The following is a 16,013-nucleotide window of genomic DNA, read 5'->3' as shown; positions in this document are numbered from 1 at the left end:
TAGTAAATTAGATAAATCTCATATTTTAAATGATTAGTAAGTTAAACAAATTAAATATCTGTTATTATTTTAATTTAATAACATTTTATTATTCTACAAATTTTAATAATTAATCATTTGATAAATAATTAATTAATTAAATGACCATAATATTTTAAACTTAAGTTTCACTCTCTCATTACACTAACTTTTATTTTATATTAAAGCACTAAAACTACGATGTTGTTCCATAAATACAATAGTTGAAATAGTGTATAGTCAACAAATTAACTCTAGAAACACATTAATAGCACATTAAATCATTACCTACCACCATCAAAAACATTACCAAAACTAATCAACCAAAGCATCAAAAAGGAATTGAAGTCTATGGAATTCTTATCTAGTCTACCACCTACAATACTAAAAGTTAAACAATAGGACCATTTAGGGCCATCCCTATAAACATAATAGTAACAAGTAGTAACAAAATCAAAAACCAAAAAGTCAGTAACAATATTAAAACTATCTCCATAAAGACAACTAGTAGAAAAGAAAAGAAATAGTAAAAAGGGATATTGTCCATAATGAGCTCCTTTATTGCTTCACACTTGATGCAAAGTAGTAGACAAAACATCCATGAGGAACTTAAATAGTTTATTGTGACTACCATTGGTTGGAATTATAGATGGAGTAACTGAGAGGGGGGGTGAATCAATTATTACAAAAACAAATCCACAGATCCCTTAGATGTCTTAAAACTTAATTACTGTTATCACTTAGTAGCCACACAAAAAAATGTTGTAACTCAGTAGATTAACTTGTTACTAATCTTTAAGCATTCACAATCATTAACATGCATGCAAAAGAAAATAACATGAACACAAGAGACACCAGATTTAATGTGGAAACCCAATATGGGAAAAACCACCAAGTAACTAGCTACCAATTTTCACTCTTCTGAAGTGAGCCCTGTTAGGAGCCAACCCTGTTAAAGGTTACAACACACACTGTTAGATGTGGCCTAGTTAGAGGATTTAATCACCCTATTAGGAGTGGCCTTGGTAGAGGACTTTAGAATAATTCAGTAGAACTATCCACCTTGTTAGAAGATTTACAAAATGGTTGTTAGACCAACTCTGTTAAGAGATCTAGGAATTACTGCTACAATGATGAGAAAGTAACAATAATTGACCTGAATGAGATGCAACTGAACTTTGCTAATACATATCTTTGTTCTACTTCACTAGATCCTCACTGATCGAATACAACTCTTCTACTCCTCAAGGATATCTGATCCTTCTTCACAATTTTCCCACACTTCCTCTACAATCAATTCACTTGCATGCTCGCTCATTCATACATCCATTCATACATTTGAAATCAAAACTTGACCTTTTACTTATACATTATAGATTGTCAAGTCAGCTCATTTACAAGTTACATTTACCAATAAATAATACATCAATCGGCTACAAACATTACATGAAACAAATAAACTTTATTTCCCAAAATAATGAAATCCTTCATTGGCCGACCTTGCTCGGTAAACACTGCTCCAAAAATGATTTCCAGTGTTAACCAAGTGAAGCTCAGTAAACACTGCAAACTCTACAAAATCCTTTGGAGAGCTATTGAACTCGATAAGAACTAATTTTCCTTCGCTGACCTTGTGAGCTTGGTAGAAACTATCTTCTTCCATAAAATCCCTTAGTGCCTGAGTGAGCTCAATAGAAACTATCTTCACAATGTAACTAATAGAAATGCTTAGTAGACTCTGTAATTCTCTTTTCTAACCTTCTGAGCTTGGTAGACTCTAACTGATAACTGATATGAAATTTTTGTAACATCAAAGAAAACACACAATTGAATAATTGTATCCAACAATCTCCCTCTTTGGCATTGATGGCAACACAACATGTCATAGCAGAATGAATTTGAAAACAAGTCTTTTTTGACAAAATGTTTCTCCCTCTTACACTTCATTCTACAAACTTTTAAAATATAGTAATCTCCCTCTAAGAAGGAATTACATAGCTTCTATTCAAACATCAAACTCTTTACAAATGAATTCAAATTTCAAAAAGATATGATAGTATACTCTCCCTCTTTGACAACACATGCCAAAGACAACACAAACCAAAGGAATAGCAATGTACTTTATGTATTGATTCATATGCAATATTACCATGATAAATCTGCATCAACTAAAAGATCTTAACTTGATACATGTTGATGCATCACTAAAATTTTATTTTAGTGAGCTTTAGATAGGGGAATGACCCTTAACTTACCTTTTAGATACAAAAACGCATCCTTAGGTAAAGGCTTGGTGAATATGTCAGCAATTTATTCTTTTGTATGGATATATTCCAATCTGATCTCCTTATCTTGCACCAATTCTCTGGCAAAGTGATACTTTATTGCAATGTGCTTAGTTTTTGAATGCATCACTAGATTTTTGGATATGCTAATTACACTTGTATTGTCACAAAACATAACAATATGTTCTTTGATTTCCTCCTTCATACCTTCCAATAACTGTTTGAACCAAACAATATTAGAACAATTTATTGCTGCTACAACATAATTTGCTTTTGTTGTGGATTGGGATGTACAATTTTGCTTTTTACTTGTCCAAGAAACCAACCTCTTTCTATGAAAGAAATCTCCTCCACTTGTATTCTTTCTATCATCAATGTTTCCAGCCCAATCTACATCAATAAACACTTTTAGATCCATATTACCTCCAAATTTGTATCACAATTCATAATTTGCAGTGCCTTTCAAGTATCTCATGATCTTTTTGATTGCCACCATGTGATTTTCTCTTGGTTTTGCTAAAATTCTTGCTAGAATATGAACTGCAATGGGAATATTTGACCTTGTATGCACTACATATTGCAACTTTACAATCATAGATCTATACAATGTCTAATCTACCTCTTTTGATTCATCATCCTTGGTAAGTTTCAACCTAGTACACATAGGAGTCCCAACTGGTTTATAGTCTTCCATACCAAACTTTTTCAATATTTCCTTGATATATTTAGATTGAGTGATATAGATGTCATTCTTGCTATGCTAAATTTGAAGACCAACAAAGAATTTGATCTCACCAAACATTAACATCTCAAATTTCTTGTTCATTTTCTCTAAAAATTCTTTGCAAAGATCATCATTGTTAGTGTACTTTTTTATTTTTTCCTATTTTTCTAGGTTTTTTCTACACTTTTAATAATCTCGCTTAGGTTAATAAAACATGTCTTATTAGGTGAATGGTTGTGAGGTGTCACCTTCCTACATGTGAGCATCCATTAGCTATCTTGGGAAGATACTTTGCTATCTTTAGTTCGATAGATGGTTGCTCCTCATTGGTTGGTGTTGCCACCTCCTCTCTCTTCCTAGCCTATATAAGCATGCTACCTGGCTTGTATTTGCATCTCTTGTTTTTGCATCCTCTTAATGCTAATTTGCTTCCAGCATTTGCATTACTCTCTTGGAGACTAACTCTATGATGCTATTTTGATTTTGTATCATTTGCATTCATAGTTTAGATATTTACTCTTTGCACTAGTTTTCTGGGTTATTAATCTTTTCAGATTCTAACATGGTATCAGAGCTTTTCTATGTGCAAGAGTAGATTTTAGTTTCCTTATTTGAGAGATTCGGAGGGGGCAAATAAACTTTATTCTAGTTTTTTGAAAAACGAAGTATGCTCTTCTCTTGCATCTTTGGATGATCTTGAGAATCAGAAAAGTTTTGACAAAAACAGTTTTTCTCTGGGGTTTCAATCTCAAATCTGACAACCAACTTGCATATTTGGAGTTTTCAATCAGTTTTGCAGGTTCCAGCATGCCATTGATGGACTTGAGAAGCTGATCCAGCATTTTCATGTCAAATTTTGGTTGCTGGGGTCATTTTTTGATTTTTGGAGCCATTTTTTTCTGTTAAAGGCGTCTGATTTACACTACAGCAACATCTTTTGTTCATCAGCAAGAAAAACGCTTTCTAGGTTTTGTTCGCAGCCCCGAAAAACCATCTGGGTATCTTTTAGATTTTGCATGCAAGCTGTATATTTTTCATAATCGAGCATGCAAAGCTACAGACATACCCCTCTCCGTTGGCAGCCACAGATTTGAATGCAGTTTTCAAATATCTCGTTCTTGCTCATACGGACTCCGATTTTGATGATTCTTGTTATGAACTTGGCTATTTTTTTGTGCTCTATCCACTATTGGAGTTATTTTTTGATTTTCATGCATGAATTCTTCAGAAATTGCAGATTCTCAGCCGTGACTGTGCACAGTTCTTGTTTTGGAAACTTCGGAGGATCGTAACTTTCTCATACGACCTCATATCGAGGCGATTCTTTTTTTGAAAGTGCATGATTTTTTGAGTAGATCGCAGTGGTGCTATTCATTTCCTTGATTATTGTGCCCAAGTTTCACTTTTAACATATGCTCTTCATGAGGGTTTGTAATGCATTGAAATCAAGACCTACTTGTGGTTTTTTGGCCATAACTTTTGCATATGGAGGTATTTTTCCGATCCGAAAGAAGCGTCGAAAAGCTGGTTTTGAGACAGAGATACTGGTATAGGTTTTTTTGAGTTTTGATATAGTTTGGTTGCCTATTATGGCAATCAAAGTCAGATGTTTTATTTTGCACTCCGGGAGGCGTATCTTGAGCTTCCGATCTCCGTTTTTGGACTTCTTTATATCGCTGGAAAGATCTTTCTGTGCTCTTTCCAGTGATGTTGGTTGTTGTTCCAGATTCTATTCCAGACACATCCTATTCAGTCTTTTGCATTTTAGCATTCTGGTGGATATTCTGTTTGTTTCAGGTCCGGAGATTGATTTTGTTGCTTCAGTTGCTTCGTTTTGGGCTTTACCTTCTGTTGTTTCAGCCTTATGTTTTTTCTGATCATTGTTGATATTCACTGTAAGCATCTTTATGCAACGCACTGAGATAAAGTGCCACTCTTGCGATTCGGGATCCTTTTCATCATTGTGATTCGTCGTACTCGCACTATTATATAAAGTGCCATGGGGGGGATAGTTGTTTGCCGCTTATAGGCTCTCTTTCTCTAATTCCTCATGCAGTGTCGATGACACATGCCTTTATTTGTGTTTGTACCTCACTCTCGATGAGTTTGGCTCCTGTGTTGTAGGAGATTTTTTGGCCCATCTTTTCAGCTGCCTGTCACCTCACCTACCTTAAGGGGAGGTTATATTTTTGTTCTATGCTTCTTTGGTTGATGGTTCGTGCCTTCTATTTCCATGGAGGTTCCTTTGGTTGATGGTTCGTGCCTTCTATTTCCATCAAAGTTCCTTTGGTTGATGGTTCGTGCCTTCTATTTCCATGGAGGTTCCTTTGGTTGATGGTTCGTGCCTTCTATTTCCATGGGGGTTCTACAGATCAACATTTTGACAGAGTTTTGTGGTTCTTCATGCTTCAGTGATGCTGCTTCTTCATGATCACTCCTTGTTCCTATTTTAGGGGACAATTTCCCTAGCGGGAGACTTCTTCAGTTCTTCACTAGGTTCTTACCTCTTTTTGGGGGAGGGTTTTTCCTTTGTGGTTTTCTCTCTTTCCCCACTTTCAGAGGTTGCATCTTCTTGCATTGTACTTGGGTACCTAACATGGCCTCGTTGCCGGGACCCATTTCTACATCCAGCTAAGCTTCGCTTATGGGGGGTGTTAGTGTAGTTTTTTATTTTTTCCTATTTTGCTAAGTTTTTCCTACACTTTTAATAATCTCGCTTAGGTTAATAAAACATGTCTTATTAGGTGAATGGTTGTGAGGTGTCACCTTCCTACATGTGAGCATCCATTAGCTATCTTGGGAAGATACTTTGCTATCTTTAGTCCGATAGATGGTTGCTCCTCATTGGTTGGTGTTGCCACCTCCTCTCTCTTCCTAGCCTATATAGGCATGCTACCTGGCTTGTATTTGCATCTCTTGTTTTTGCATCCTCTTAATGCTAATTTACTTCCAGCATTTGCATTACTCTCTTGGAGACTAACTCTATGATGCTATTTTGATTTTGTATCATTTGCATTCATAGTTTAGATATTTACTCTTTGCACTAGTTTTCTGGGTTATTAATCTTTTCAGATTCTAACAATCATTCCCTGCGAACAAAGTATCATCCACAAATATTTCTACCAAAACAATCTTATTATTTTCTCCTTCCTTGATATACAAGCTATTATTATCATTAGTTCTTTGAAAACCAATCTGAATAAGATAGTTATGCAATCTTTCATACCATGTTGTAGGGGCTTGTTTCAGACCATATAATGCTTTATGTAATTTGTAGACCATGTTCTTCTTGTCTGAATCAACAAAACCTTCAAGCTGCTCAATGTAAACCTATTCATCTAGTATACCATTGAGAAATGTTGACTTGACATCCATATGATAAACCTTAAATTCTTTGTATGTAGCATATGCAAATAAGGTCCTGACACCTTCCAATCTAGCAACAAGAGCAAATGTCTCTCCAGAGTCTATTCCTTCTTTTTGAGAGTATCCTTTGCATACGAGTCTAGCTTTGTTCCTTGACACCTTTCCATCTTCATTCAACTTATTTATGAATACTAACTTGGTTCCAATCACATTTTTGTCTTTAGGCCTAGGTACAAGAGTCCATATTTTATTTTTCTCTATCTGCTCTATCTCTTCATTCATAGCCTCAATCCAAATTTTATTTTCTAATGCATCTTTGACACTTCTAGGTTCAAAATCAGCAAGTAAATAGGTACCTTTAAATTTACTTCTTGTCATAGTACCTTCAGATTTGTCTCCAATGATCTAATCTGGTGTATGATGTCTCCTAACATACTTAGCTAATACAAGTTCCTTTCCTTTTGAACGCTTTGCATTTTCATCCTCTTGTACTTCAGCTTTAGGTTCTAGTTGTTTTGTCTACTACTTGGGTTCTTCAAACTCGATAGGCATTGGCTCAATAGCATCAGAATGTGACTTGCTTTGAACTTCCTGCAACTCGGTTACTGAAGACTCAGGAGTAGAATATTTTTGATTGACAGGTGTATTTGGCACTGTGTCAAGTTCAAGGAAAAAAAATCTCATGTAGTCTTCTGGTTCCCTTTTTCTTTCCTCTTCAGTTCTTTCTACAAACTCATCAACTTTCACATGTGCACTTTCTATGACTTTGTGAGTAGACAAGTTTAGACATCTATATGCTTTACTCTTGCAAGAATATCCCAAAAATATTCCTTCATCACCCTTCACATAAAATTTACCTTTTCTAGATTATTTCAAAATGTAACATTTACTTCCAAATACTCTTAGATAACTTACATTAGGTTTGTAGGCATATCATAACTCATAGGGGGTTTTGAATGAATCTATCTTTAGTTGTACTTGGTTCAAGGTATAAACTGCAGTGTTGATAGCTTCCTTCCAGTATTTGATGGCAATTCTCTTTTCAATCATTAAGGTTCTTGCATAGTCCATGATAGATCTATTCCTTCTTTCAACTATTCCATTTTGCTCAGGAGTTCTAGGGGCTAATATCCGTCTTTTGATCCCTCTTTCAATGCAAAAGTTATTGAACTCATGTGAAATGAATTTTACCACCTCTGAATGACCTCAAGAATTTTAGTCCTTTCCCTGTTTCCTTCTCTACTCTAACCAAATACCATTTGAACTTCTCAAATGCTTCTGATTTTTCTCTCAGGTACATGGCAGTCATCATTCTTGAGTAATCATCAAGAAAAAGAATGAAGAACTTTTCACCAGTATAGCTTTCAATTCCAATAGGTCCACACAAATTAGTATGCACAATTTCTAAAACTTCCTCAGACTGATAGTTTTTGCTTTTAAAGCTAGTCTTTCCCATCTTACCAATTTGGCAATTCTTGCATAGACCAATCTCAGGTTTCTTTATATTAGGCATGCCTCTTAATTTCATGAATTTTCTTATTTTCACCTAGTTATCAAAGTTCACATGACACAACCTCCTATGTCATAACCAACTTTTTTCAACTTGAGCAATAAAACATAAATATTCTCCAAGTTCAAGATAGAACAAGTTATCTTTTGTCTATGTGCCATCCAATTAGCTTTCCTTTGTCATCCAGTAGACTTGCTTTTCCATGCATGAATTCCACTTTGAATCCATTATTGAGTATTAGTGCCACACTCAACAAATTGTGTTTTAGTCCTTCTATCCAATATGCATTGTCACATACAAGCTCTTTGGTTAGTGAGATTCTTCCTCTTCCTTTTATGCAACAAGGTTCATTATTACCAAACCTCACACTACCACCATCATATTTTTCAAAATGTTCAAACTTAGTTTTATCACCAGTCATATGATGAGAGCAACCACTATCTATAATCCATGTATCATTTTTGCTCACATGAGAAATAAGTGCCATTTCCTCATCATTGTCAAACTCATTTTTCACAAAAATGTAAACAATTTCATCTTCTTCATCATTAGAATCATTAGAATCCTTAGCCATGAAACATGTTTTCTTACCTTTGTCCTTGAATGATTTGAAGTCTTTATTGCCATTGCACTTGTGACCTTTCTTCTCATCCTTGTTCTGCTTATTTGGGCACCTAGTAGCAATATGTCCAATTTCCTCACATGAAAAACAAATTAGAGGAATCTTACCTTTGTATTTCCCTCTGCCTCTTGAGTATTTCCTTGCTAGTAGAGCTTCAACCACCTCAAGATCACTGTCAGAAGTTTGTTCTGGTTCTTCTTCACTTTCTAACTGAGAATCCTTTATCTTCTTTCCTTTCTCCTTGAGTGAAAGCTTGGCTTTAAATGTTGATTCAATGTTCTTGGGAGCTGGAACATAGTTATCATAGTTATCTAGCTCAAATGCAATCAATCTTCCAACTATGGCCTCTAAATTTATCTTATGATTTGCTTCACATCTTCTTTCTTGAATTGTATAAATGGGAAGTAATGTTCTAAGAACTTTGCTTATAATTGTTTCCTCCTTGATATCTCCTCTAGAAGCTTTGATTGCACTAACACTTGCTTTGACTCTTTCAACATATTTTGCAATATTTTCATCCTCTCTCATCCTCATTTGATCAAATTTTCCACTTAAACTTTCTACTTTGGCTCTTCTCACATTATCATCTCCTCCATAGATTTCTTTCATCTTGTTCCACATTTCAAAGGCATTTTTGCAGTCCTTGACATCATCAAATTCTTCATAGCTTAGGGTAGATGCTATGTCTATCATCATGGTGTTGTGAGTTTTCTTCTCAGTAATGTCATTTGCAAATAATGTACCAGAAGGAGTTGCATATGCTTCATCCAGATATTTCAATCTTGTGTCTCCAATAGAAGCCAGATGGAGTCTCATGAGACCTTGCCATGCTGAAAGGTTATCCATGTTAAGCCTTGGAATTTCCCTCTTGTAAGACATCCTGATCTGTAGCTTAGATCCTTGAAATCTTTCTTGCAAGCACCAAAAGCTCTGATACCAATTATTGGAATTATAGATGGAGTAACTGAGAGGGGGGGTGAATCAGTTACTACAAAAACAAATCCACAGATCCCTTAAATGTCTTAAAACTTAATTACTATTGTCACTTGGTAGCCACACAAAAAAATGTTGTAACTTGGTAGATTAAATTGTTACTGATCTTTAAGCACTCACAATCATTAACATGCATGCAAAAGAAAATAACATGAACACAAGAGACACCAGATTTAATGTGGAAACCCAATATGGGAAAAACCACCAAGTAACTAGCTACCAATTTTCACTCTTCTGAAGTGAGCCCTGTTAGGAGCCAACCCTATCAAAGGTTACAAAACACACTGTTAGGTGTGACCTAGTTAGAGGATTTAATCACCCTGTTAGGAGTGGCCTTGCTAGAGGACTTTAGAACAATTCAATAAAACTATCCACCTTGTTAGAGGATTTACAAAATGGTTGTTAGACCAACTCTGTTAAGAGATTTAGGAATTACTACTACAATGGTGAGAAAGTAACAATAAGTGACCTAAATGAGATTCAACTGAACTTTGTTGATACAAATCTCTGTTCTACTTCAATAGATCCTCACTGATCGAATACAACTCTTCTACTCCTCAAGGATATCTTATCCTTCTTCACAATTTTCCCACACTTCCTCTACAATCAATTCACTTGCATGCTAGCTCATTCATACATCCATTCATACATTTGAAATCATAACTTGACCTTTTATTTATACATTACAAATTGTCAAGTCAGCTCATTTACAAGTTACATTTACCGATAAATAATACATCAGTTAGCTACAAACATTACATGAAACAAATAAAATTTATTTCTCAAAATAATGAAATCCTTCATTGGCCGACCCTGCTTGGTAAACACTACTCCAAAAATGATTTCTAGTGTTAACCAAGTAAAGCTTGGTAAATACTACAAACTCTGCAAAATCCTTTAGAGAGCGAGTGAACTTGGTAAGAACTGATTTTCTTCGCTGACCTTGTGAGCTCGATAGAAACTGTCTTCTGCCATAAAATCCTTCAACACCTGAGTGAGCTTGGTAGAAACTATCTTCATAGTGTAACTACCAAAAATGCTCAATAGACTCTGTAATTCTCTTTGCCAACCTTCTAAGCTTCGTAGATTCTGACTGATAACTGATATGACATTTGTGTAACATCAAAGACAATACACAATTGAATAATTGTATCCAACACCATCCTCATCATCATTATCTCTAAGTGCTTTGTTCTGTAACAGGCATATACATGTAAAACTATACATTATCCTCATGGAAAATTTGGACATAATTCCAAATTTTATTTCAAATCTTGAAGTTGTAACTAGTCTTCTCAAGCTGATTTGTTGTAACAACTAATTTATCACAGGTCCCTCACAAAAGGTCTCTATGGGCACTTGGCATCGTCCTTTCATTATATTTCATGTGGGAGGAAATTTTTCTTCATCATTTGATTCTCCATAATATTTTTCTTTTTTTTCAAATTCAAATTTATTTCCTCAAAACTCAAGGGTTTCTCATTGGTTTTTCTTAGTATGTCTATTTCCTCATTTTTGTTTAGTAATTTATACTTGATAAGAAACCCCAAATGATTCTAGTTTTTATTCCCATAACTATTCTCCTCTAAAGAAATATTTTACATGGTGTGGGAGACATCGACCCTTATTTCTCCAATATCTAAGTATTACTCTATGTAACCCAATGATTTTCATAGCATTTACAACACTATTGTCTTCCCTAAATATATGATTTATGGGAAAGGAATAAAATCCTAGTTTAAGAGTTCTGATATCCTCCATAATCCATTACACAAACCAATTGACATTAATTAAATCGTAAATAGAATCAATTATATATTTTGAATCTCCTTCAGTGTAAAGAGTTATTATAGTAATTGAAAGAAGAAGAAAAATTGACTCTCTAGAAAAGGTTCATGTATTCAACTTATTTTTTGGCATAGTCATTAAGATTACCAAGATAAAAAGAAAAAAATTCCCCTCTAGAGAATCTTATAACCCCTCCATCTACAATATTTCTCTATTTGGTAGCTCAATCAAAATGTTAGGACTAAAGTGACAGAAATAAAAATTACATGCAAATAAATTCAATAATAAAATAAAATAAATAATGCATACATAAGTGAACACAAGACACAAAGATTTAATGTTATGCCCTTAATATTGATGTATATAGGGTTATGAATAGTCAACTTGTGGCTATCTTAATCCTTAATTAAGTCATGTTATCATTATTATATTATTATTTAGGTAGGCAAGTCAGCCTAGGTGTTATGTAGGGTTGTGTCTATTCAACCTAAGCATAACTAGGTATATATATAGGAGGTTGTGAGTCTTATTTCAATATGATATTGTGAAGTATGTTCTCATTGGAGATATTTGGAGGTTGCCCCCTCAAAGAGGCTTATTACTCTCATTTATTATCAAGTATTTATATAATATTTCATATTATTTCTTCTATTATGCAATTTATTTCATTACAAGTGGAATCAGAGCATGATCTTGGCACCATAGAGGCAAGATTTTTTCTCATCATTGGGACAATTTTGGGAGGAGCATAACTTTCATATTTTAGTGAATTTTTAAAGGGTTTTTGAAGACTATATTAAAGAAGCTAAGTCCAAAATTTAGAGGAATTGGAGAAAATTTGAGAAAATTATTGTAGAATTACTATTTCTACACAATTAATTGAGATCTACATATCTCTAACATCCTGTCGAACTGGAGTATAACTTGTATTGGGTTTTTAATACATATTACAAGAGTCTACATTTCAAAGCTTGAAAAAATTGAATCAAAAATAAGCAAGTTATTACAAAATTAGGAAAATTCGCTTTCAAGGCAGCAGATTTGCCAATTTTTTGGATTTTTCCTAAGGGTATCTTGGCCCCAGTAAGTTACAGTAAAAAATAAATCAATCAATCAAAAAAATTATATTTCATTTGTGTGATTTAGTTCAAAAATATTGATTTCCATCATTACAGGGCCTCCAACAAGAGGCAAAAAGAAAGCTACCACACCAGGAAAATCTTTTGATCAAGATTCAAAAATAAAAAGGGATAGTAATCCCAATGAGGAAATAAGTAAGTTCAAGGAAGAGGTTAAGAGGGATATGTGTGACCTACGAGGAGATATATCAGATATACGAAGCATGTTAAGCACCTATATGAATCAAACAAGGAGTTGTGAAGAAATCAAGGTGAAACCTTCAAGTCAATTAATAATGACACAAATTCTAATACTCCTACAGGATCTAGGAATTTTTTCCAAAGGTGGATATGTGCAAATTTGATGGCAAGGATCCTCTATCATGGATAAATCAAATGGAGAATTTTTTTGAGGTATATCAAACACCATATGGACAAAAGATCATGATAGCTTTTTTATATCTAGAACCAGACCAATTCATTTGGTATCATTGACTTTGTACTCATGGGAGGAAAAAGGGTATCGTTGTATCATGGTCAACTTTTATAGAAGAACTCCAAGCACAATATAGAAATAGTGTGACAAAAACTTCTTTAGCCAACTTGCTAAGCTTCAAAAAATAAGATCAGTTAAGGATTATATTCAAAAATTCCAAAAATCTATCCTTAAGAGTGGATACAATTACAGAGGAGAACTTGAATGATTTATTCTTGGGTGGTCTCAAGGATCATATTCAACATGAGGTATGCATATTTAGTCCTAGCTCAGTAAATGAGTCTTTTATATTGGCATGCAAGGTAGAGGAGAAGTTCTTGAATCCTAGAAAGAAAGGGGCTAATGTGACAAGAGAAAAAGGTTATTCAACACCCTAACTTCCTCAACCTACTAGATTGACTCCACAAAAAATAGAGGAGAAAAGAGCAAATGGATTGTGTTTCAATTATGATAGCAGATATAGTCGAGGACATAAATGTAGTGAAAATAAATTGTTCTATATTGAAGGTACAAGTGAGGAAGAAGAGGATGAGCCCGTATCAGAGGAGGATAGGGAGTTAGGTGATGAATCACATGATTCTCAATCAATAATTTCTTTTCATGCACTTTCAAGTTTTAGTGCACCACAAACTCTCAAGGTAGTGTGTTTCTTAATGAAGCAAAAAGTAGCAGTGTTGATCGACTCATGTACTACTCATAATTTCATCAACAAAAAGTTGGAAACTCTTCTAAAAAAAATTTATATATCCAACCCCAGATTTTTAGGTTTTGATTGCATATGGGGACACAATTAACATATGTGATATCCATGGGTGCAAAAAATATTATTTTGGGAGTACAATGGCTTACTACATTGGAAACAATTGAGATGAACTTCCAAGAACTATTCATGCAATTTCAATCAAATGAAAAGGTAGTGGAGCTAAGGAGATTGAAGGAAAAGTCCCCATAGATGGTAAGCTCCATCAAATGGAAAAGTTTGTTAAGAAAGGAGTGTATGGATTTGTGGCCCAACTATGTTCATTATAAGTATCTCAATCTAATGCTCTTATTCATCCAGACTTACAAGTAATAATTGATCATCACTCAGTGATTCTTGGAGATATGCCTAAAGGACTTCCTCCTAAGAGGGACCATGACCATGCCATACAACTAGTTCCAAGGAGCCATCCATCAAACATTAGGCCTTATAGGTACCCATACATACAAAAAAGAGAGATAGAAAAAATTGTTGAGGAAATTCTAGAGGTAGGAATTATTAGGCATAGCCAAAGTGCTTACTCCTCACCTATTGTGATGGTGCATAAGAAGGATGAAACTTGGCACATGTGTCCAGATTATAGAGTTCTCAATAAGTACACCATTAAAGATAAGTTTCCTATTCTAGTCATCAATGATCTTCTAGATGAATTAAATGGAGCTATGTATTTTACCAAGTTAGATCTTTGATCAGGTTATCACCAAATTCGGATTAAGAAGGAAGATATTTGCAAGATAGAATTTTGAACTCATGAGGGTCATTATTAATATTTGGTGATGTCATTTGGTCTTAAAAATGCACCATCTACATTCCAAAGTTTGATGAATTCTATTTTTAAGAAGTTCTTGAGAAATTTTGTGTTCATATTTTTTGATGATTTATTAATTTATAGCAAGACTTGGGAAGAACATTTGCAGCATGTAGATTAAGCATTACAATTACTCAAAGATCATCAACTCTATGTTAAGCCATCCAAGTGTTCTTTTGGTCTTAAGGAGGTGGAGTATTTGGAACACATAGTTTCATGTGAAGGAGTAAAGATGGACCCCAACAAAATTAAGGCTATCATGGAATGGCCTATTCCAAAAACCATTAAGAAGTTGAGGGGTTTCTTTGGATTGACAAGTTACTATAGAAGATTTGTGAATAATTATGGTCGTATAGTAGCACCCCTTACCACTCTATTGAAGAAGGATTCTTTTCATTGGAATGAATCTGCTAATGTAGCATTTGAGATTTTGAAGAAGGCTATGTGTCAAACTCCAATGCTTGCCGCTCTAGACTTCACCAAGGAATTCATTGTGGAATGTGATGCTTCTAAAAATGGGATAGGAGTAGTTCTCGTGCAAGAAATTTGACCAATTGTTTTTTAGAGTCATCAATTAAAAGGTAAAAATCAACTCAAACCTATTTATGAGAAGGAAATGCTAGCAATCCTTCATGCAGTTAAAAAATGGAGGCCCTATTTAATGGGTAGACACTTCAAGGTTAAGACAAATCATGATAGCCTAAAATATTTTTTGGAACAAAGACTATCTTTAGAAGAGAAACAAAAATGGGTCTCTAAAATGTTGGGATATGACTTTGAAATTATATACAAGAAAGGGATAGAAAATATTGTGGTTGATGGACTTTCTAGGAAGGATGAAAAATACAAAGCCTTGTTGTGTGCCCTTTCAATATTACAAGAAAATTGGTTGGTAGAAGCAAAAGAAGAGTGGAAAAATGATGTTGCAACAAGTGATCCCATCCAACAAATTTAAATTGACCCTAGTAGTTTAGATAAGTTTTGTTTAAAGGGGCATATTCTTTGGTATAAAGATTGCTTGTATCTCTGCAAGAATTCCACTCTTAAACACAAGATTCTCAAAGAACTACATGAGTCCCCAATTGGTTGTCATTCAAGATTTTTGAAAACATATCATTGGGTCAAGCAAGATTTTTTTAGGAAGGGTTAAAAGGTGATGTTCAAAAATTTGTGGTTGAATGTTTGGTTTGTCAAAGAAATAAGGGGGAAAAAATTAAGACACCAGATCTCTTGCAGCCTTTATCTATTCCTAGCCAACGTTAGGAAGAGGTATCCATGGACTTCATCACAGGGCTTCCCAAATATAAAGGTCATAATGTCATCATGGTAGTAGTTGATCACCTCACTAAATATGCACATTTTGTTGCATTATCACATCCTTTTATAGCAAGTATAGTGGCAAAAGTTTCTTGGAGAATATCCAAAAGCTACATGATACACCTAAGGTTATTATTAGTGATTGTGATCCTATCTTTACTAGACATTTTTGGAAAGATTTATTCTCATGTTTGGGTACTCAATTGGC

The sequence above is a fragment of the Cupressus sempervirens genome, chromosome 8 (assembly GCF_028749045.1).
Source record: "Cupressus sempervirens isolate cs-2001-9-10 chromosome 8, ASM2874904v1, whole genome shotgun sequence".
NCBI classification, from domain to species: Eukaryota; Viridiplantae; Streptophyta; class Pinopsida; order Cupressales; family Cupressaceae; genus Cupressus; species Cupressus sempervirens.
The sequence above is the reverse complement of the archived record's forward strand: the minus strand, read 5'-3'. Positions refer to the sequence as shown.